The sequence below is a fragment of the Cyanistes caeruleus genome, chromosome Z, assembly GCF_971803275.1.
Source record: "Cyanistes caeruleus chromosome Z, bCyaCae1.hap1.1, whole genome shotgun sequence".
Classification (NCBI taxonomy): Eukaryota; Metazoa; Chordata; class Aves; order Passeriformes; family Paridae; genus Cyanistes; species Cyanistes caeruleus.
The window spans coordinates 74,007,978-74,032,894 of NC_141732.1; the positions used below are offsets into that span (position 1 = coordinate 74,007,978).

At 37.7% G+C, this 24,917-nt stretch overlaps 1 protein-coding gene across 11 annotated transcripts in view; it reads left to right on the forward strand.

The window, feature by feature from the left end:
• KIAA1328 (KIAA1328 ortholog) overlaps positions 1 to 24,917 on the forward strand; it is a 172,675-nt gene that overhangs the window by 25,410 nt on the left and 122,348 nt on the right. For 2 of the 11 annotated variants that reach the window (XM_086869912.1, XM_086869914.1), the window contains exon 1: positions 24,853 to 24,905. The exons of the other annotated variants lie outside the window; for them this stretch is intronic. The gene's annotated coding sequence lies outside the window, so the exon portion shown is untranslated. Of the gene's footprint in view, positions 1 to 24,852; positions 24,906 to 24,917 lie in introns of those variants that run through there. 11 annotated transcript variants of the gene reach the window in all.

The following is a 24,917-nucleotide window of genomic DNA, read 5'->3' on the forward strand; positions in this document are numbered from 1 at the left end:
TCTGAAGCTCAGATTTATGATATTATCTATATTAACTGTGTGGAGGGCATGTCAGAACTAGATATGATGATGGGCTGCCCCTGTCTAAACTAAACAGGAGACACCTGTCATTGGAAATGCATCTTCAGCCATGGCAATCTCTTGTTTCAATGTCAGGCATTTTAAGAAAAAAAAGTGAAGTAGTTCAGGTAACAAACAAATAAAAAAAAATCTCTGTAGGAGTCAGGCTGTTCAGTTTAAGTGTCTCAGGTGAAAGACACATCTTTCTGCTTATTCCAGATACTTAAACTGACCAGGCTACTTATCTGACTGAATTTGACCCCTGATTCTGTGGTTATTGCTGAAACATTTGGTTTTAGGCTTGTGAGCTTTCAAAGTGATGTTTGAGTTAAATTTTTTCTTTATGACATTTTGTTCGTTTGGAAACAAAGACTGAAATCTTTTAAAAGAAGGCACAAATGGGAAAATGAGATCATTAATTGTTGAAGCTGGTACTGTAACAAATTGACTAGAAATGTGGATTCAGAGAAATTGATGTACTTTATCCTTCTAAACTAAATGAATTCTCCATCTGCTTCAGCTTCTCAACTATAATGAGGACGTAGGGCTGACTCCGCTATTGGTTTCTCTGTCTTTCTGCACTATTTTGGAAAGTTTAAACATTTCTTGCATAATTAAATACACTTTCAATAAATCAGTCTCATAATAATTGTTGTTCAGGAGAGTTCATTATTCAGTTCAGTCTTTTAAATTACTGTTCTTCTTTAAAGGATTCTTCTGACGTAATGGCTTCTTCTAAATCCATTTGCCATGCTCTGGCTTGTAATTACTTTAGATTTGAAGAATAAAATGAATGGCTTTATTATTAATCAGTAACAAATTTGTCTTACTGTTTTTAGAGTGGCCTTCACTCATGAAGTAGTTTTAATGGTCTAGATAGCAAAACACTTCATACCTCTCGTTCAACAGAGATTTAGTGAAAGCAATCAGATCGTTTTGTGGGGTTTTTTCCTTCCATCTCTCTCCCATCAAACATTTGTCACACTGACTGTCATCATGTGTTTGCTGTTGTATTCTGTGAGCTGCTGGCTCCCTGAAAACCTTGTTTTGCTGCCTGGTTTTAGGTTGGAAATTTTTCAGGCTGGCCTAGCCTTTATTTTTGCCTTGTGCTGTGGGGAGTACATTGCACTTAAACATAGCATTAATGCTGGATTTTATGGTGGACATTGGCCTTTAAGAACTTTGTCACGGTTCAAATATGATGAAAACGGGGTTTCTTTACAAGGGGTTTCTTAACCCCTTTCTATTGATGTGGGGTTTCATGGTCCTTAGTGACAGTGCTTTTGTAGTTGAGAGTTGCAAGTCTGTGCCTTCCCACAGCAAAATGCCATCTTGTCTTACAGAAGTTGAGACTGGACTGGTAACTGTCCTACATTAATCTTCTCCATTTGGCATCAGTTCTTTGTCCATAAACTCTTGTGAGGTTGTTCAAATCCATCCTTAAACTGTCAGTTAATGCAAACTAATATAAATGCATTTTTAGCTTTGCTGAACTTTCTCAGGATCTAGTGGATGTTACACTAATATCTCATTTCTATAGACTACTTAGAAAATGAAAGTGGGTTGGTTGTAGAGTTATAGACATTCAGTAAATCTCAGCATTTACTTTCCCTAGGAATTCATTACTATTACAGCACTCTTGGTTTTGTTTTCTCTGTCAGTTGTGATGTTTAACCAGGGCTAAGAATCTTGAATAATACTGAGGAGTTGGAGAAAGCATCCAAAGAGGAATGATTAGCACCCTTAAAGTCTTAATTCCTTGGCTTTCTAGGAGGTTATTAAAAATGTAAGTGTAAAACTGGATGGAAATTATCTGGATACAAGAATTTAATTGAAGACTTCCACATATACCTTTTATCCTTAGTTTTACTGGCATTATACCTTCTTTGGTCCAGTTTCAGGAGTTGTAGTTTTTTATTTCTCATTTACAGTTTTCAGTTTAGATTCTAGTATGTATGTGTTTATTTAAATACCTTTTTAACTATGAAAATGTTAAGCTTTTACTGATGGCAATATGGTCACTTTCCCTGTGCATATGGTAGGAGATTTACATAAAGGTCATCCCCTTCTTGGGACAAAAAAATACCCCAGGGTTTATAGATCAGGGAGTACTGTTGTAGTAATAAGGATTATGTTGCTGATAAGTTCCCCTCAAGGCCCAGTGATGGTAATACCCCTATATTTTGTCTTTAAAGAAAACTGCTGAGAGGCAATAATTTTTTTTGTATGTGTCCCATTTTCATTAATGCATGGTAATTGATGGAGTTGCAGTGACTTGTAACAGTAATGAGTTCTAAACATAAGAATGCACTCCTTTCTAATAAGTGAGCACTGCTGGGGTTTAAAAGCGTACTAAATCAGTTGCTTTAGTATGAATTTATTAGTTTTTTTCAGCATTAGCTTTAATAGTAGTTATTTACATAAGCGTACATCCCATTAACCGCCATCAGGGCTGGAAAACATGCTGAACTGTTCATATTTTCATATAATTATTGAACATAATGGTATCATTTGCATTTCTAAACAGTGATGTTTCTGTCAGGCTTGGAAATAGTGTCTTTACGCAGTCCCTATTTCACATCCACTTATTTGACATCGTTAAATTTTATGCTAATGTGCTTCCCTAGAATGTCATCAGTAGGACAGATGCTTGCACTTTAATATACAAATCAGTGATGCTTTTCCCTCCCCCCTCCCCTGAACTGCAAAAGAAATAAAAAAGCATATCTGCACTTTTTAGATATAGTTTGTTTCATTCTAAAGAATCTGTAAGAAATGAAACTTAGCTTTCACCCCCGTTAGTCACTTCCAAATGTTGTAATAACAGATAACTTGATTGTGAGTGGTGGGAGAGAGTCCTCTGCTTGAAGGAGGAAGAGTCTTCTAAAATTCAAGGCAGTTTTGTTAAAATAAAACTTGTAACCTTTAGCTTGCCACCTGTGTAAGGTAGAGAGTCTCACAGAGCAAGCTGCCTGGTCAGGCAGTGGTCCTTGGATTGGCTTAGCTGGCAGCAGAGCATGGCTGTAAGGAGGGTTAGGGAGGGAGCAGTTTCACTGGCTAGGCTCTGTCAGCAGAAGTGCATTTTGAGTTGTGCATTGTCAGGTTTTTAGTCTTACACTTAAAATATTTTTTTTCATTTTGCAGACAGGAAGAGGTATATGAGCTCTTGCTAGCTATGTGTGGATGGTAGTTGTTACATGAACGGTGTTGATGTTTTTTTTAATGTATGGAAAAGCTTTGATGCTTGTACTGAAGTCAACACTGAAAGCAGAGCATCAAAAACCTGAGCAACATTGCCAATAATTGTAGGTCTAAATGTGGAAACTATGGAATAAAAATAAATAAATATAATCAACACCACCAAAACTACACTGCTTGCCTTCCATTTAAAAATGAAATTAGTATCTTGTATCTGGTTCTGTATGAACTTAATCTCAGGATGACTTGGTTACCATTGCAAATAGAGTGCTAGAGGTAGAGCAGGTGTGAGCAACCTGAAGTATGCAGTTGTGGTCACAGGGAAAAGTAGCTATTGAGATACAGAGTGTGTTGCTTATGAACCAGACATGACCCATGAGAATGAGTATGGAAGTCCAGTGGATTTCCAGCTCAATTACCTGCTTTTCCTGAGTTACCAGATGTGGCATTGGGCAATTCTGCTGTTTTCTCTCCTATTCACCTGTTTAAAAATCTGTGGTACTGCTTGCTGGCCTTTTTGTGTTAAATGTAAGCATGTTGCTCATTTATGGCATTTCATGGACATGCTCTGAAAATGTTAATTAAAACAAAAAAAATTTGGGGTCAAGGAAAAGACTTAGAGAAATATATTACACAAGTTTGTTGTTTTCATTGTTTTATACATAAAGATACATGTTAAAGAATACCTGTCTTGGTCAAGTCTTAAAAGAAGGTTGGAAGGAGGCACCCAAGTAGAAAAGGTACTTGGAGTGAAATGAAAAGGCGTATTTTAAGCATAAAGAGCCACATGAGAAAACCGGAGATATATACTCTGATGGGTTCTGGGCTTATGGTGTCTTTAATTATAGATGATTAACAATTTGCTAGTTGCTTTGCAGGCAAATATGGAGACAAAAATCCCTGCTGGGAGATGCTTGCAGTTTAAGACCTCATTCTGGTGGTGTCTGTAGAGGTGTGTTTTAAGTCATGAGAAGTAGCAGTATTAAAACAACAACAAAAAACTTGCTTTCATTATGTCAGAGAGAGCCACAGGATTTTTGATGGATTTCTGTCACAGTTTTGAGCTTGCAATAGGGCAACCATTTTATAGCAAACAATTTGGAGCCAGGTGCTTTCTGGTACACCTTTTACTCAGAATTAAATATGGACACACCAGTGAGCAAATTGGTGAGATGTTCTAATTTCAGCTGAAATATTGCAAAATTTTAAGAGAGCACCTCTGGCATGCAGAGCAGACTGTTGTACTGCAGAGAGTCTGAGCTGACCTCTTGTCAGTGTCTCATTTAAATCCTGAAAAGAAGACTCTAGGTAATTGGCAAGTATCCTTATTTTAATATGTGGCCATAAAAAGGTAACGTATGATGATTTTTAACATCAGAAGATTAACATTTTTACCTTTAAATAAAATATGATTAACTGGTACAGAATTAAAAGTAATAGAATTGAAATATTCAAACTATGACTCTGTGGTGTCAGATTATGCATCGAGTGTGACAGTTTAAGTACTGAAGTGATTTAAAAAATGAGTCAGCTGAAGGTTGTATATCCCAAGTCGTGAGAATAAAACAATTGTGGCTATCAAAACTTTCTCAAAACATCCTGGCTGAGTGAACCAGGAGACCAAAGTGTGGTGTTGTTTACAGTGACTGGGTCTTGCCTAGGTGCCAGTGCAGATGCAGCAAGTGAGTAGTGCATCCTGTAATGGCAGCCTACTCTGTAATTTTAAGCCATCCAGTCATGATTATGCTTAAATTTAGTACCCAGGCCAAGACTTTTCTTGGCTGCTGTGTTCGTCTACCTCCAGGAAGGTTCAAATATAATTGATTTAGCAATGCTTCTTTTCTTTCAGCAGTTTGTAGTCAGCCAGGCTTTTTCTTATCCCTGTACAATTGCATTTCTATTGGATTGGCACATATTTTGATACATGAAGGTACATGTTTGCCATCTAAATTACTTGATGTTACGGTTTGGAAATGTGAAAATGAAGGTTTGTCGTTTGACTTTTGCGTATTTTAAGTCCTTGTTAATAAAAATGATGCCTTTTCCCCCCATCTAGTAGTTCTGTAAACTCAGCTTGGAATTTGACAATAAAGTGGCATCTTGCTGTCTTCTAAAGTCCTGCAAATGAATTTTTAAAGTGCAATTTGGGCATTTAGTAATCTTCCTTTGTTGTTTTTGGCATGTTTGTGCACATTGAGCTGTGACACTTTGAAATTGTGTAGGAAGAATCAAGAGGAGGATTGGAATACAGCTTATTCCAAAATGGAAAAATAAAAGAAGGGGTAAAGAAAATGTATTATGATCAGAAAGTCTGGCAGGTCTCATTTTGTTTACATCCAGAGAACAGAATACTGAAGTGTGTTATTTTAAGTAGTTCAGAGAGTAGAATTTTAGTAATTATGTAAAAATGCAAGCAAAGCATTTAACAGCTTTTAAAATACATTAACTCTTCCAGTGTGAATTTCCTCGTATTTCATTATCTTCAGGGAGAAGATTTTTGTTTCTATAAATCTTGCTGGACACATTGATGAAAGATCCTTAAATGATTTTAGAGATGTTGCTCAACATCTCTTAATGATGCTGCAGAGTAAGACTTGAGTGAGCACAGCTTTTAATGTTCAGTTGTCACTTCAGGTAACTAACTGGACAAGTCCTATGAGGCCTTATTGCTCTGTTTCAGTGCAAATAACCATATTTAACTTGCCATTGCTCTTTGCTTTAACCTGCTAATAAATCTACTGCCTACACTTTTCCTATGAAAAGAGGGAAATTAGAAATGAGAAATATGTTTCTAATTATCTGCAGAGAGGAATTACAGGAGCAAGAAATGAACTTAGCTTCAGGACCAAATTTGATTATGGGAAGGATTGCCTGTATTGTCTCTGGTGGTGTGAGGCTAGATTTGGTAACCCAGAAAGGCTCATGGTTTTCCCAGAAAGCCATCTGTGTATTTTCTGGGTCCATCTGCTCTGATGCACACACAACCTGTGAATCCCAATTGATTTTAATGAACTGTTTATGTTGAACTTCTCTAATGTTGGCATGATTCATGTTACTATATTACACTTGTCTTCCTGGAAACAACCACAGGACAGTGCAAAGTTTTAACAACAATATAATTACATTGTTCTGACCGGACATTGACTGCACTGGAGATTCTCCTGGCTCATCTGCAGGGAACAGATGACTATCTGGAGCCTTCTGGCTCTTTCAAACAATCCTCTTAACATATTTCTGTTCCTAAAACTGTAAATATCTACCTTGGTTCATTTGGTAGTTCTCTCCTCTGTGCCATTTTTTAAGGATCAGTGTTTTAGAAGAGCTTCTAATTTTTTTATGACACCTAATTTCCAGGCTAGACACAGCTATCTTAAACATGCTTGTTCTTGTGCCGGTGCTTCTCTTAAATGTATCTTCCTTTCTTTCATGCTTATGTAGAAGGGATTAGAGCTACAGACATTCCCTCTCTCAAAGGGAAAAGAGAGGACAAAGTGAGAGAAGTTTCACTTGTTGAATGAATGATGGGAAGTCTTGGCTTCTGGTAGAACAGGCCAAAGATCTGAGTGAAATGGAGCGAGGCTGAGAAGGATTTTGTGACTGAAAGGTCAGAAAGCTTAGCAAAGTCGGAACAGCAGTGTGGACTAATTGGGCTTTGTTTGCTTTTTCTTGCCTATAAAAGTTATCTTGATGAAGTTCATCTTAAGGCTAGATAGAAAAACTTCTGATTGGTGTTTCAAAAATTCCCCAAAAGTCAGATTAAATGCACATGTATGTTGAGATTAAAGGTTGGTAGTCTAAAGTAAGAGATGGCTGAGCAGACAAATTACAATCTGCCTTTAAGTAGGCCTCTTGACTTTCCCCATGGCAAAGGTGTCTTCTCAATTCTTCTTGTTAGGAATTCTGTTCAGTCTTGCTTTATCATCAGCTGGGGACACACCACTGTGGGTATTCTTTTGCTTGTTGCTCAGAGCCATTGAGCTGTTGTGAATGGTTTGAATTTTCAGAAACAAAGTCATGCAGCTGGATTTGCATAAACTGTGTAGTCAGAGGTGTCTCAGAACTGTGATTGGTGCAGCCCACAGTAAAATCAGTGTTTACTTCCTAGCAATATGACTTTTACTTTTCAAATACCAATAATAAAGTAAGAAGTTTGGGACTTTGATCTGCAACAGATTTATATTTTATTTGCATTTCATGTTGTGAGTTTTCACTGTGCGTGAGAAAGTAAACATGGCTGAAATAATTCTGACAAATTACAGGACAGCTGATTGTTAATTCAGACTTGCTCTTAATGCTATTAATTCAGACTTGGGTGTTTATTTGGGCTTTGTCTTCATCTGTCCCTCTTGTGGATGATATGCCACTTTTTACCATTGCCATATCTGTTGCTCTTTGTAGACACTAGAATAGATTCTTACCTTTATATTTCATAGAAAACATGAAAGGAAAGCTCTGCAATTAATATCTTACTGAATGAGTCATTATTTTCTGCTGGTCCTTGAAATTAAGTAAAGTGTGGGTAGCTTGAGTTGCAGGAGCATTGCACAGTGGTTCATAGTTTTGACATAAAATTACTGTGGGCATGCTGAATCAGTGGTATTTTGTCTCTTATACCTTTTGGCCTGAAGAGCAACCCAAAATGTGTTTGTGAGCTGTAATAAAGGCTGGTTCTTTCCCCTCATCTCCCCTCTGTCCATACTGCATTGCTTAAGGTGTTCTTCTACTTCCTCTTTCTTTCAATGTCAGGAATTTTATTTTAATAGGACTTGTGAAATCTGGAGACTTACAGAAGATTACTAAATCTGCCAGAAGTTTATAGGGCTCATGAAAAGTATATGAGATCATACATGAACTCCTTTTCACTCTTTGGATCTGCGTGCTAGATGATGTGAATCTTTATTCCCCAGGAAGGAAGCTTTCTGCTCAGTATATTCTCCAGATTTTCCTGGAAGATAATTAATCTGTCTTTGAAGTGCGTTCCTCAATGTGAATCTATTTTTCAATGCTGCGTATTTTGTAAGGGTTGTGTTGTGTTTGTGCTGTAGGTTGCTTCGGTTTGTTACTTTGTGTCATATTTTGTATATTCTGGAATTTAACATTTTTTTTTCATGTCTGCTTGTCATTGAAGATTGTTAATAGTCAGGAGCACTATGGATGTAGGAGGAGGCACGAAGTTTCAAGGGAAGGCACATAGTGGCGTGAAGCACAAGGCTTTGTAGTTTCTTCGGGTAGCTGCGTGGAGGACAAGCATTTCTCTCCCTTGTAGACTGCAATTATGCTGTTACATCATGAGAAGAGAACTAGGGTTGATGTCTTGGAGTTTCTACTCCGTACATTCTGAAAACATCATGTTTCTGGATATGTTATCTCTGTGACTTTCTGATGTCCTTCCTAATTAATAAACATAAGTGATGGCCCACATGCTGCACGTGCACTCTAAGCTGTAGTGAGCTCTTTGGAGAAATGTTCTGGAGGCCTCTTTGCTCGATCCTGTCTCTCATCCTTGGCAGTGTTGGCCTTGCCCACCTTGATCCCAGTGGCATCTGTGATGTAATGCTTTGGAAGAGCCTGCACCTGACGTGTTCAGAGTGCCTTGTGTGCCTGTAACATGTTCAGAAAAGACTGCAGTTGCCGGTCACAACACCAACCGTGAGTGCAGCTCATGGAATCATCCTCTTCTGAGGAGAATGATGTGAAGCTATAAATTCATGTGAATGCACAATGTATTTCTTTTTTTTTTTTCTGCTCATCTCTGATTATTTGTCAATTATGTAGTAACAAATATAAAACAAATGGATAAACTAGTAGTACTAGTTTATTTTATTAGATACATTTCCTATGACTTTGTTAAAATTTGTTGTTCATCTTTGGGATTAGAGTTCTTTGATCTCAATTTTATCTCAAGCAGAGTCAGTCTTCTAAAGTCATCTGGGTAATGAGCAGTAGTTTTTCCATGCTTCTAAACTCCTATACCAGACAAATCATCATCAAAACACATTTTTTTTTTTGTTATGGGCTATGGATATAATAGTTTCATGTTTACAAAGCCAGTTTGAGAGTCAAATGTAGTATTAAGCCTAGTGCCAAGATAAGTCTCTGATAACAGGAGAATAATTCACTGTAACATTTTCGTGTGTTAAGCTGCACTGAATGCACATTAATAAAACAGATACATAGAGGAATGGTGTCGCACTGCAGGATGTTCATCAGGTTGTTTTCATTGGCCTGACAGAACTCCAGTATGAAAAGTACAGAGTGTGGACAGATTCAGTAATGAACTTGCATACCAAATCATCTGTTGGAACTCTGGTCAACTGGGAACAGAGTTGCTGACAGAAATGAGACTCCTCGTATAGTCATGTGGTGCCATGTCTTATTTAAAACTCAGTTGGCCTCTTGTTCTGTAAGTTTAATAGAGATCTAGCCTCTATTACCACAATGTCAATTTTGCTGCAGTTTGTCCTACAGAATGTTGGATGCTATACGCCTTGCTCTGTGAAAAGGATGCATTAAGAGTCTTGGAAAACACAGCAATACTCAAAACAAATTTTGACTAAAATTCATTTACAAGAGGAGTCTCCCACAGTTTTTATAGCCTTAAACAGACAAGGGTTTGGTGAAATAAACTGTTATAAGCAAAAATTACAACAGAATTTATAGTGGTTACACAGCCTTTGTGCAGTGCTAGGAAATTGTTGTTAATTGATCCTACCATTTTATTATGATGTATCTTGTCTAGAAAAGAAAACAATGTCTGGCATCTTATATATTCTTTCTTTTTTAGTTATTTCTTAGATTAGGAATAGATATCTCTTCCATCAGCCTTTTGGCTTATATAGTAGTTTTTCTGAAACAGGCACTGAAAATTAAGTGAATTAAAGGCAGGCAACAATTTTTTTCCACTCAGAGCTGATCAGCATTTTAAATTTCTATTTTGCAGGCATTGTTAATACTTTGAAAGGCAATTTTGTTTCACTAAAAAGTATTTCAAATAAATCCAAAGATGTCATGTTTTGGTTTTATGTTCTTTCATGACAGTGAGAGACTCATGTTGTGATCCTGCTATTCTGATGATTGTGCTCTGACATAATGGAAGTGATTTATTTGTTTTTTGAAACTGTGTCAGTCTGTCATTGCAACATGCATGGTGTATCAATACTGAATCAGTCATCCAATTAGACTTTTTGCTACTGTGGAGAAAAAAATAATTTTTTTATAATGAGCAAAATATGACAATTTGTGATGAAAGAAAACTTTGACAAGCAATGAAACATCTGATGCAAAATGAAAATATTCTCTTATTTGAAAAAAAAGGAGGATTTTCTTAAATTTTCATGTGTTGGTTTTCTTCTTCTGTTTGAAAAGTGATTTTGATGGAAAGTTGTTGTTAGCAGCATATATTAGAAAAAATACCTTAAAGAGATCTCTAGGCATCCTTTTCTTTTCTAGCAGAGGATGGATCACTATCTGTCTTTCTCTTTGGCCTCTAGTTCTTTGTACAGATAGCCTGAATTTAAGCTGATATTTTTGTTCTGATTTGGAGGCTTTGTCATGGCTGTAAGCCTTTGTCTAGAAATTTGAATTGTTTCTCACTCAGTAAATTAAGCTCTGCGGTGTCCACTGCTGATAAGCTATTCAAGCTGTCACAGGTTTCCTCTGTCCCCAATTGTGCTTTGTGAAATGCACTGCAGTTTGGGTACCCATCCCACAAATTTGTGGTAGGGGCCTCAGAAATGGTGAAGTTGGGCAGATTTCAAGGAGCCCTAAGTATATTGTGAGGAAAGTGATGGGTAGGTTCTTTGATCAGCATTAACTACAATGCCAGTAAACCTTTAACTTAGCTGCCATTAATTCAGCCTGACTGAAATAGCATTTAGAGTTAATGAAACTAGTTTTAACAGGATCTGCAATGCTTTCTGTGTGTGAACGTGTGACATTTTACAAGTGCATTGCAAAGACTAAATTGATTCTTAGAAGAATACATTTCTCTAGTCCAGACAGGACCTAATAGATCTTTTTCCTAGATAGCAGACTTAACTTTTTCCTAATTTTCTCTCTTGATTAAAATCCTGAATGGGGGGAGGTTTCTACTAAATGTCTGCTCAAAACAAGCTTAGAGAAAATGGAATGTCAGCCTTAAAAATGTCACTTTAATAAGGTTTGACAGGATAAGGTCCTAGAAGTCTCCTAATGATATATATGCAAGTATGGAGTATGTATGCTTGCTGTATTTGGAATCAGTGTGTGCAGGAATGTATATTCCAAAAATATTGATGACACTGTGCTGGGGAGACTGCTAGGAATAAAGAGCACTGGCAAAGAAAAAGGACTAGCAAACCTAAGATACAGAGGTAGATGAAAGGGAGCTGAATATTCCATACAGACAGTAAAAATGAGGTATCAGGCTGTTGGGGCAAAGAGGTGGATCCCCTACAGTTCTCATTAAAAAACTGCCTATTAATACTCAGACTTCATAAGGGAAATGGTACAATTCTAAGGGATATTATATGCTTTTAGGTGTGAAAATGGAAACAATTTCCTTTATGTCTCTTTGTATGTGCACAAGCACTTGTATTATTCTAACATTTTTTTCATAGTGCTGACTCTGTTTTTAGCACAGAACATACTCTAGTTTTGGTAAGTTAATTTTTGTCTATCCATAAAATTCTGCTGACTTCTCTTTTGTGTCTAAATACTTGACTGATTATTGAATCCCATGCATTTATGTATACTTTGGAAGTCTTATTTAACAATTAGTGTCTGAAAAATTAAGGAAAGGCACATGTCATGTATGTGCCACATATTTAAATCACACTTTGAAAAAGCCATCTGCTCAGCACTTCATTTTTAGGGAGCTCTCTGCTCTGCAGAGAAGTATATCATTAATAAGAGTTCAAAATTAACTTAGTTACCTATTAGGCATAGTTTAATTTTATTTATATATGTGTGTTTGTGTGTGTGTCTGTATTACCACATGCCTACATTTCCAAACCAGTGACAATTTAACCTAAACTCCTGAGGGTGACAGTTTGCAGCTAGTAAGCAAGTTATAGAGACCAGACAAAGACAATAGAGCTTCACATTGAACTGTGGGCAGTACCCACTCATAAAATTCAAAATTTTTATTTATGATTGTTTTTCTGCTCTTACATAATGGGGTAAAAATTCTTTGGAATAAGTTATAACCACTTATGTGTTTTAATAATACAAGGTTTTGGAATATTGTCCAACAATTGTTGAATTTATTTTTTATTTTCTTGGTTCAGAGCAGGGACATTACAGTTATACTTTGTTTATCTGAAACTTTTATCTAAAACAATATTATGGCAACCAATTATTCCGTGTTTAATGTTGGTGGGCAAATTCCCCAGACCATCTAAGCTTGTTTAATATCCCCTTGCAGTGTTTGGACAATGGACCGATGTTATTAGAAACTATGAATCAAAGTTAAATTGAGGATATGAATCATGTTTAAACTGTGGAACAAAATCATGACAATGTGAAAGTGCAAGTAAGTAAAGGAAACCATAGGATAAAATAATTGCAGCTTCTTGCTTGAAGTAGGTGTGGAGTTGTTAAATCCTTCCTGATGGATGTGCAGCTTGCACAGATGATGCCTGCCCTGTGCTGCAATTGCACTGTGTTAATGTTACTCTTTTCTGAAAGCACCTGCTTTGCAGCCTGGCCATTGGCTGAACCAGTGTGGGGGTCCTCTGCTTGTCCCTCACATCTGAAAGAGGGGTGGAGATACTGCAAATGTTCAAGGTGTTCCTACCTGCAGCTGACCTGCCTGAGCAGTCTGTGCTGTGGTCCCTTCTGCTAGCTTATAGTGCTGCCATTCCTACCAGGACACACTTGAGGATGAGGGGTTTGCAGGAGAAGCAGTCACTTCTGTTTTTTAGATCAAGAGGCAAAAAGGATTGAATAAAATTAAATTACTTTTATGCTCCTAAGACTTCTGTGAATTTGATCAGTGAAGCTTGGGTTAGAAGAACAGAAATAATTATTCCTTGCACTTAGAAATTTCTGTGTTTGCTTTTTTCCAAGTTGGGGTATATGATGTGGAAGCATTTCTGTATGAGCCCAATTCTGTATTTGCTTTTCCTGAAACATGCTTTTTTTGTTTTCTACAGCTGTGGAATATTTTTGTTTTCTGTTGGCTACTAGTAAGTTATGTCTTTGTTCCTGCTCCTACTAGTGTATTTTTAGTGTCCCACTGTCATCTTTGAGGAGGTGTTTTGGTAAGAGTTGGTTTGAGGTTATTTAATGTGAAAATGTGCATCTTTGAATAGCATAGGTATGTGTTCAAATACTTAGTTAGCAGTCCCAGAGCAGCAGGATATATGAAATTCTAGTTTCCTCTTGGATGTATCTATCTCTGCATCTTTGCATCTTTGGGCAGTTATGGATGCCCAAAGTAGATGCTCATTGTTGTAATGAGTTCTTTTCTGAACAGCACAGGCCAGGTCCAACAAACTTAACAATTTGTTGTATCTGACTGCCACTGAACAGTGTGGGAAGTGTTTAATGCAAAGCATGGGAGTCTGTCTTGTGAAGTATTAAATCCAAGAAGTGCAAGGAAGAGCAATGAGAAATTTCAAATAAGGATGTAAAGTGTAACTCAAAGGCACACATCTCTTAAAACAGTAAAACTTGTTTCCTGCAGTCTGTGTGTTAATGGATTTTGTGATTTTCAGTTGAGCTCTTGATTCATGTGTGCAGATATCTATGCAGAATCCTTTCAGTAATCCATGCTGTTATCACTGCATTGGTTTTAAAAACATTAGCTCTCTACAGCACTGAGCAACTGCATGGTAAACAAGCCTTTTTACTTATCCTTACCTTAGTCTTTATGTGCAAACCTTAATACCTTATTCATATAAGGTCTGACCTTTCCTACAGTTGCAAACAAACCTCCAAATAAACCTTGAATTATTTAACTACCCTTTATGTAAATGTAATGCAGTTCAGATATTATTTTATGTTTCTCTAGCTTCCATGTTTGTATTACAGAAATGCATTCAAATGGCAGGTCTGTCCTTCATAAGGAAAATAGGTTTATCTTGTTCTAATTAGGCAAAAAATTCAGTCTAAAGTTTTTCTTCAACCAGAACTGAGATTATAGGCACAGAACATTATAGGCATAGAAGAGACTTCTATTCACTTGTTAATAGATGTGTAGGGATGTGTTCCAAGTCATATTACAGGACTACCATAATAAACATTGGAGATTAATAATACTAATTTAGAAGATGAACTATGACAGAAATTCATGTTCTAGTAACTATGTTGTTTCTGTTTAATTGTGTGCATGTGTGAACAAAATATTGTTGGGTTGCAGTGGTGTGTGTATTTTTGTTTGAATTGTATTAGCAATTCATGATGGGAAGGTGAAACCAACAGTCATGGGCTGAGGAGCTGTTATGCCAAACATTACTTTTTCTTCCTTTAAAGGTACCTTTTCTCTGGTAGTCAGCCTCATGAATTCCCAGTCTTGAATTTCTGTGGATCACAAGTGGAATTTTGGGTTTTGTGATATGAAGGGTAGAAATTGGTGAGAGTCAATGTATGAGGACAGACAGATGTTCTGTCTTAAAAAGTAAACTTGCTTGAGTTTGTGGTTGGGGAAGAAAAAGAGCCACATTTCAAGTTAGCATTTTAGATGTCCTTTAAATGACAGTCTGAGGCATATTTGCAGCTGTTTCTGTTAAAAAGTGCAAAAGTTTGGCTTGTATGGTTTTTGGTGGTATTTGAAATATTTCTATGCCCTCTGGAAGAGTGCTGCATTTAGTTATGGCTATGGCACATGCACAGAAATAGAGATACTGCTTTATACTGCTTCATTGCATTCATCTCCTTGTTTAAGTCAAGGTCCCCAATTTAAGGAGCCAGCCAGTCTTCTAGATATAAAGACAAAAAGGGCAGGAGAAGAACTATGGCTTTTATTTCCCAAATTGTCATGACTTCTATTAGAGGCTCTAGGAGTTAAAATTTATTTTAAAAGAACATATGACAGTTTGAGACAGGATATGTGAAGTACAGATATGTTAATTACAGCTAATGAGAAATGTGAGAAGGAGCATGGGTAGTTGCTTGTTCACCTTAATATGCAGTAACATGAGCCAAAATACCCCAAGTGTGTGGGGGTTGTTAGTGAAACCAGCCTAGGAATTTTACAGTAGGTTCTAGTGAGCTTTTTGCATATGTGGTGTTAATAAGTTCATTGTAGATTTTTGAAGTGTTTGCTTTTTCAGTTATACATGGTTTTAGTAAATTGTGTTGTAAGTCATAGAGAATATGTGGTATTTCTGGAGTAATGTTTGTATTGAACTCTGTATTTTTGCATGCTGTGCTGCTTGTTTCTTTCTTCTTGTGAACTGTAATGGTGGATTAAAATATTTGCATTTGTTTTGCCTTAGATTTTGATATATTTCAGTGAAGTTGACAACCTTTACATTATTATTATAGGAGTCACAGAGAGTCAGTGGTCCTGAAAGAGACCACTTTAGTGTATCTCTCAGAAATGCTTGAGAATATAGAAGAATTTCTGCTCTAAAACTATAATTCTAGCCTTGTCATTATTGCTTGTCTAGGCAATAATTCTAGGCTTGTCATCCTAGAAAGGCACCTTCACACATCTTTAATTTCTGTAACTAGTTTTAATAATTTCCATGGGACCATCGTGAAAATAGACCTTTTCTCAGCTATGCCCTGGTTATGCAGGTCAAACTGATTTATTTTTTGCTATCACTTTATTTTTGTGATCTGGATAAGCATGCATAAACATGGAATTATGGATATTAAGCTGTACCTAGCATTTTATATTCTTTCCCATGAAACTTTCCTTTTTCAGAGGGCAAACCATAAAAGCAACCTGATGAATACTGTACTTTCTGGGCATGGCACTATGTAGTCTACCTTGAGAGTACACAAACTTTGGCAATGCTAAGAATTGTTCAGCTTGTAACAGCACTGAGTAGAACTCTGCATGAACTGGGAAACTATGGTGTGTCTTATGAATTGCAAAATTGCACCTAAATTTTTGAGGAAGAAGGATGGTATTGTTGAGGACATGGGAAATTTCAGGTCATTTTTGTACTTAGCAGTCAAATCTAAAAATAGCCTGAAGCTTGGATTTGTATGCATCATGGCTTTTTTTTTTTTCAGTCCTTATAAAATTGGGTGGTGTGTATATATGTCTCTGTATAAATATTTTAGGCTTTATGAGAACATGCAGGGTTACTGAAATGAAATAATGTAGTTGGAACTTCATGGAATGGTCATCTTCTTTTGCAATATAATTAGGAAATGCAGTAGCTTCCATTTTGTGTATGCAAACAGGAAATATGTATGTGGAGCCAATGGGTATATATAACTGTACTAAACTTTATATTTACTCAAACCTTTTGATTGTGTTTGAATCTCCTTCTAATTTCTTTCTTGTAACTGATTTACATAATGCTGCTGCTCACTTAAAATCAGCTCATTTTAAGGACTGATATAATGTGTTGTGCTAATCTAGGTCCTTTCGTTCTGGGAGATCAGTGGCTTGCAAATGCTCATAATTCTGTCCTCATTCTGTGAGTTAAAATGTATAGCTGCCATCTCATCTTCATAAAAATGAAGAAAATGAAGTAGAAATTTGAGAATTTGTTCAACATATTAAAGGAAGGAAGGTTGTAGTAGGACAAGGTTTAAAATTTAGATGTCTTTATTCTGCCACTTGTGTTTTCCTTTGATTTTTATTTTTTTTTTGTCCTAATTTCTGAGCATGCACAGTAAAACTCTGGGAGAAAACTTTTGCTTCACTGAAGGCAGAGGGACTAAGACATCACTCAAAGACACGTGAAGATGAGTTCTACTGCCAATTAGGACAGCCTGCAGTAGTCTGTAAAAACACCCTTTTGCTCACAAAAAAGGGGAACTTCAGATTCCCCATTAAATATTGTTTTTGAAGTCCCTTTCCTAAAGATGTGGTATTAAACCTACTTATGTCAAACTCTGTCATTTTGCTACTTGCAAGAACCTATCTGACAATGGTTCTTGCAAGTTACTGCTGCTTTTGTCTTCCTATATTTTCATTTCAGATTCAGCCTTAATCTTCTCCTGGAACATTTAGGCATTTTCCATTTGTCTGCACATGGACATTAATTCCTTAGACAGCTTTAGGGTTTCTACAAAATCAAGTGGTGTAAATTGAAACAGTGCCTTTTGCCATTTCCATGTTAAGTATCTGTTTGGATGTGTGGCTGCTGATATTTTATCTTGTTCTTGAGCAATTTTATATTGCAAACTTAATTTATTGTCTAGTGGAGATACACTGAGTGCAATATGGTATGTCACCTTTGGCAACATGTTCCTTGAGTAGGTGGAGGGATTTATCTTAATACTTGTATGTTGAAGCTTTCCTTTTCCAGGAGGAGTAATTTTAAAACACAAAGGAACTCGACTGACGGTTTTTCTGGTTCTGTCTAAAGATCCTTGATAACTTTCCTTAAATTAAGTTACTGCAGACTGTCCATGAGCAACCCTTCCTTTTGTTTTAATCATTGCATTTTTGTTCCCTTTGTTAAGAGGGTTTTTTTGTTGATTGGTGGTAATCTGTATAAGGAAACTTCTCTGGAACAATACACCCACAAAATATTTGGAGTACACTTTGTAACTTTTCTTTGTATGTACAATTTTTGTATCCTTGCAATGATGAGGAAATATTGCTTCCTTCCCTCCTGCACAGGGAAGAAAAGGCTTGCATACCTGTGGAAAGGTTTGTGTATGTACCAAACTGTACCAGCCTGCATGGTTGGTGGGAGGTGCAGAGATTTCTGTTCTAGCTGGAATTATGTAGTGGGAGAATTGGTCAAGTGAATAATGCTAGAGTGTTTTTCCTTACTTACCTCTCAGAGGGGAACTGCCACCGGCAGACAGACATGCAGCCTGGTGAGATCCACACCTAACAGAAGAACCTAACATTTGGGGATCTAATGGAACACTTCTAAAATGCAGAATCTTCAGTTTGGTAGATGGAGAGATGTAGTGGTTTTGAGTACACTGAAAGGTATGAGAAATATGAATTCTCTTTTAAAATTGAATGCAACTTATCAGCAAGATTTCTTTATAATATCAAAACTTTAGAATTATTTAGTTGGTGGGGCCCTCACATGAGCAGGCAGACAAATCTTTGTGGATAGAGTGATATGGGTGACAGTCCTCTCCTTGACATCAGGGAATGGCCTTCTGCTGGCTGAATACTGTTTGTGTAGAGAATGCAAATGAACTCCTCTTCATTTTTGCTGAAACCCATGAGGATGAAATTTCTGGCACAGAATCGGAGCTTTTTGAGGACATTTTAGAGTTCAAATGAAAATATGCCTGAATTCTCTCATTAGCAGCTCATCTGTGCAAATGCAGGGGACAATGGCATTCAGCAAACTCTTTTCAAGCAATGGCAACCCTCTGGTTTTTAATGCCTAAGCTGTATCTTCCTACTTAAGGCTTCGAAGTTGCTAAAATTACAACCAGTCTTGTTTTCGGAGGGAATATGCAGCTGAATACGCAAAGAGCGGAAAGGATGAGGATAAAAGATTGTTCTCTGAGCAGTGAGAAGTCCTGGAGAGCGGACAGCTACTGTGCTCTCAGTCTTTCTGTGTAGCTTATTCTTACAGAATTGGTAAAGCACCAGTGGCAAGGGATTACCTGGGGGGAAAAATGCTTCTGTTGCGCTGGTTAAAAGTACAATTCTTTTGCCAAACTTATCATCTACTCTGATTGCACAAGAATGCTGTGTTCTATGCCAGAGACAGGATGTTCTTTTCAAATGAGCTGTTTTTTCTCCACTCTTGATTTTAGTTTAAAAAGTTAGTGTGCTTAAATATTAGTTTTGAGATTAATACAGATCGATAATAGCTCCCTGGTGTGGTAAATGTTGAGAATAAACACTGAGTGGTATCTTACCTCTCTTCAAAAAGACATTCTATGCTTCCCATCATTGCTGTCTCTTTGCAGATGATTATGAAGAAAATGAGTGGAGGTATATGATATTTGAAACTTGTTCCTCCTGTAATTTCAGACAGCTCTTTACCAGAGAGTGATATTTATGACTTTTTGTCTAATTATTAAAGATGAAGATCATAGTTCAGGACCTTCTAGTAAGCTCCTGAATGCTATACTTATTTTGCATCCATGCTTACTTTGAGCCAAATCTCAGTTAAAGCTGCCCATATTGTGTGGCCTGATCTCTGAAGGTGGCAGATTCTTTTCAGAATGAACGGCATCAACATTATTGCTTTGTATAATGATATCTCTTAGAAAATAAAAAAAAAAATTCTTCTGTTCATTCCACCCTGAGGTTGGGACCTTTCTGTACTTTACTCAGAGATACTGTCATCAAACAGGGTTCAGCTTTGTATCGCAATAATCCCAGCAAGGATGTGTAAGGATTTTTTTCTTGGGTGTCTTGTCAGACAGTTAATATTATCCATGTTTTTCTACATCAGATAATACAAACATTAACCCCATGAAGAATTACCCTAATGAAATAGTTTTCAGGAACCAAGAGAGTAGAAGTAGATAAGCATATGGTGGTATTAAATTCAGCAAAACCACAGAGTAATACAGCATGAGGTGTAAGAGATTCTTCGGGGTGCATGCGGTCTGGGACACGGCAGAGACCTCTCTAAAGTCGAGTTAGATGTTGGTAGTTTATTTCAGGGTGTGGGTGAGCGAGCCCTGCTGAGAGCCAACAGATGAAGCTCCAAGCAGACTCAGAGGGAACAATAGAAAAAGGGGTAGAACATGAATACATGAATTCAGGACTTAAGATAGCTAAGGAAGAGAGTAACATAAGTAAGAGAGCCGGAAAAAGAGGAGAGCGAGCTCTCCTTTATAATTGTTTATATAATCCAGACATTTGAATATTCTATTCCTTCACCAACCAATCTTTATAAGTATACTAATACAGTAATATTTGTGTGCAACCTATAGAAATCTCTGCTTTTGCATATATTTAACTATCTCAGGGTACTTCAGACCTTTCCTTACAAGGCTGGGGAGAAGGGTCCCAGCTTAGTTTTATTGGGGGAAAGAATGCGTTCTGGTTTGCCAGGCCGGTTTCTTTGAATTACTCAAACTGTGCTTTCATTTGTATTTCTTCCTTAGCCTCTCTGGCTAAGGAATCATATCTATAATTCCTTTCTGATTCTGCCTTTCCAACAATGAGGAATAATCCAAGTTGTATAGTAAGTATGTATTGTTTGTATGTCTAGTAGGTATGTATTGTTGGTGTCAAAAAATGTTAAACATTTCAGGCTTGTAAATTCTTCAGGGTTATTGAACATAGTGAAAGTGAAATCTGTGGACAGAAACGTGACAAAATACCCAAAATTGGTTAATGATATTTATGATAGGTCTTACTCTAGTGGGAGTTTGAATTTCCTTTCATATCTCTGGTGTTTGTGATGTCCCACTCTTAAGGGGAAGGGAGCACTCAAGATTTGTAGATGCTCATGTTTGAAAGGAATGATGGGAATCAGAGGGTCTGCAAACAATCACAAAGTTGTATTAATAAATTACACACTTGGCATGAAAAATGGTAGGTCAGTCCTTGGCCTGCTAAAAGCATATGGCAATGGGTTTAGGATAAAGGGGTAAGGTGAAATGGAAGGGAGAGGGAGATGAATTAAAGAGGGGGAGGAAGAAAGATCACCAGAGAAAGATCACTGGCTCCATTGCTGATGCAGCTGATGGGGTGTGCAGAGTCCTGGGGTACACACACACCCCCCCACACACACCTGGGCTTTATGGGTACCTGTTTATAGATGAGTTTTCCTGCATTGGAGGTAAATTTCTAATGTTATTTTACAGTCGTGTGCAGTCAGTTCTTCCAGACCTTTCTGGATACGGGTTGGAGTTTTCAGGGTATTTGGTGGTCTCCATATCCTCCTACAGCCCATGCCTGCTTCTTGACCTCATTTCTACACTTGTGCTGTGTTGTGTTGTGCTTATCTTCAGGAGCCAGGGCAAGGAAATTTGTCCTAGAAAAGTGGTGCCCAACCCCTGTATGCCTCCTTCTGCAGCCACATCATATTTTATTTTCTTACGGTGTTAATACCAGCTATCCTTGGTTATTACCAGCAATTCTTGTCTGTTATTACCAACAGTCTTTGTTTGGCTCCACAGCCGTCTAGTTATTGCTGTTTGAGACATACACATTAGCTCACTTACCTTCTGGGATACTAGGGAGTTGCCTATCTTCATGGATTAGTTAAGTGATGCAGAACCTGGGTGAAATTTGTATTTTAGGAGTAACTTGAAATGGGATGACTGTGGTTTAAAAGAAACAAACCAAAAACCAGCAGAGGGGTGCAATTAGCAGAATGCATGAAAATACTCAGTTGAGTGGAGCACAGGTTATGGAGAAGTAACCCTGGAATATGTAAGATTCATTAGTCGTGCTTATTGACTGTGAACTTAGATGAAAGATTAGGCAAGACTATTTATAGGGGCCTGTAGTGACAGGACAAGGGGGAATGGCTTCAAACTGAAAGTATAGGTTTAAATTAGGTATTGAATTCTTTGCTGTGAGGTTGGCCAGACATTGTCACAGCCTTCTCAGGGAAGCTGTCGGTGCCCATCCTTGGGTTCAAAAGCCAGACTGGATGTGGCTCTGAGCAACCTGATCAAGTGGAAGGTGTCCCTGCCCATGTTAGGGGGTTGGAGTTAGTTAATTTTTAGGGTCCCTTTCTAACCCAAACCATTCCATGAGTCTATGACTGTCCTGAGAATGTGTTACTGCAGGAAAGGGCTTGGGTTTTTGGGGCAGCAAATGAAGCACTGTGTTCTGTGGGAGACATCTGGAAAAAGCTCTTCATTTTTATATCCCCAAAGTTCACATTTGTGATGGAAAAACAGATAAAATAAAAGGCAGAGGAAAAGGGGAGAGAGGAGATGGACTCACAAAAACAATAGGACGAGTAGGCGTTTTTATCCTGTCAGGATAGCAATTACAGCTCTGTGGGCTGTTGTTGGTTTGCAATTTACTGTATGCATTCAGGGAGAAGAGAATTTCTGATCTTTATAATTTAGAATCACGATGGTGATTAGCCACAGAAGAAATCAATACGTTTCATGTTCAAATTGAGTTTACCAACTTGATTATTACACCCCCTGCTTGAGATTTATTTTGAAAGCCGATTGGAATATTCTGCTGGAGCACTGCTTGCTGATTATTGCAGCCGTGTGAGCTGTGCTGAAAATGGCACACTGGAGATGTCTGGTCTGCTCCCCTGTTTCATCCAAAACTTAACTCAAAGTGCTGGTGTTTTACTTTTGCAGCTTCAATTTGTCTGGTTCAAATGTGACTTGCTCAGAGCTGTATTTATGCTTTTGTATTAGGCACGTACATTTGCAGTGTTTCTGCTAGGATACTTGCCACCCAAATATCTTGCAAATCAAGATAATTAAAAATGAAAACTTAATAGATGAGATTGTAGGGTAAGCATTAATGATGAGGGCAATATGATGTTAATGCCTATGCAGAACATCTTTGAAAGCAGATACGGGTCCTCATTGAAGTCCTGAGAACAGTGGGAGTAAAGGCTGAAAACACTGTGGGTAGCAAGGTAAAGAAGTAAAGCCCTGAAGTGATAGGAAGAGGTGGAGAAGCCAAGAACTCACAGCTGAGACACAGACACAGTCAAGACTGAGTGTTAGATCGAACTGAAGTAATGAATTCCTATAGCTGACTGAATTCAGGATATGTTTGGGGAATCTCATTCAGAGGAAATACAAACTCCAGCAGTTGTTTTATGATCATGATGAGGAAAGAAATAAGGTGCAAAGTTTACTGCAAAGATTGTATTGAAGTGTGAATTATTTGGAGCAGGTACAATCTTTCTGTTCTGCATCTGAATTTCTAAGCCAGTAGGTACTTAGGCAGAGTGATACAGGCAGTGGACAGTGATAAAAGTTTACCTGACTCTTACTTTCTAGTGAAGTGGATAGCATGGTAGAAATCTGAATGTAGTGACAAAAAAAAAGGTGGTGGCAGCAGTTGCAATCAAACTTGGCAGAGCCTATGGAGTAAAATGCTCAATAACAAAATGATAGTGGTATGAGGTTCCCGAGAGTTACAGAAATGGGAGAGCAATTGCATGTCTTGTGGTTCCAATTAAAAATTTACAAATTGAAGAGGACATTACAGATTTAAAACAACAGAAAACACAGCAAGCTGAATGTGTTACAGAGACCTGCTGAGGGAAAAGTGATTTGATTTTGATTGTCCTCCTGACTTGTGACATTTTTGGAAACAAAAAGGCACCGGAATGAGGATGCAGGGACTGTGTGCTGTATTTAAGGATGCAGCAAGTTCATTAGGAAAAAGTGTTCTGTTTCACTTAACCAGAGGAAGACTTTCAGTCACCAAGGTCAGCCTATTGTTGGAGAATTATGAGAAGACATATCAAAATCAACTTAATGATACTTTCTAGTTAGAAGAAAAATAAATCAGAATTAGAAAGGCCTGAGTTATGCCAATATGGCCATCCATAGCTGTAGTATTGAAATTATTTAGAAAAACCTGCATGTGCTTTGTGAAGTCTTTCCCCATACAGTTAAAGGAAGAAGCTTGACATAAGTAATCTTAATTTTTTTTAAGCTGGTGCTAAATCCAGGGTCTCCATTTTCAGTATTTTAAAACCTTATTTATTTATTTATTTATTCATTCCCTCCCTCCCTCCCTCCCTCCCTCCCTCCCTCCCTCCCTCCCTCCCTCCCTCCCTCCCTCCCTCCCTCCCTCCCTCCCTCTTCAAGCTTGCCAGGCCCTTTCACTTAAAATTGTAATCTGGAATAGCTGAAATGTAAAAAGTGATAGTTGCTTGGAGCCAAGCTTCGAAGAGGGTTTTGTGGCTTCAAAGCTTTGTCATTCCTGACAATCTTTGTGCCTGTAGAACTGACTGCAAGTATTTTTTTCTAATTCGGTACTTCAGCTATGGCATAGTTCTTACTACTTCTTTGGACTTCTGTTTTAAAGTGTTACTCCCTGTTGGCCAAAATGATTTTAAAGCAAATGTATAACTGTGTTGTATTTGACATGCAAAGGTGCTGTGCAAAAAGGGGGAAGCTGGAGCTATGCATCATCTGGAGAGTAAGCCTGGGATGCTGCTTTGATTAACAAAGTCCTTGTTTCATATCAAGCCCGTAGTAGATTTTCCTAAAACATTAACCACCTGTGGGGTTTGTAGACTTCAGTTTCTCACTTCCATGAGCAGGAAGGGTATGGATGCTGTGATTCTTTGAGGGTTGCACACCTGGGTTCTGGAATCAAGAGGAATGGTATGGCTTTTTAGAAATGCCTTTTCATGGGGTGGGGTGAGGGGTCCTCCCTGGTGTGTGGGGAGATCCGGTGATGAGCAAGAACACCATTCAGGTTAGGAGTATGAGACATGTGGTGGTGGTGGGAAAGGACATTGATATGGCTGGTTAAATGCCTTTGGGAGGCTGTGAAATGCAGAACAGGGTAATGTCCAGGTGAGTGTGATGTGGTTGAATAATACCTCTCACCTGAACCTGCTCTTAAGCTGAGTCTCCCAAGGAGGAGCTGGGCCATAGGGGTTACTGGGAGAGAGAATGGTATTGTATAACCTCTCTTTTAGGTAGGTTGAGAG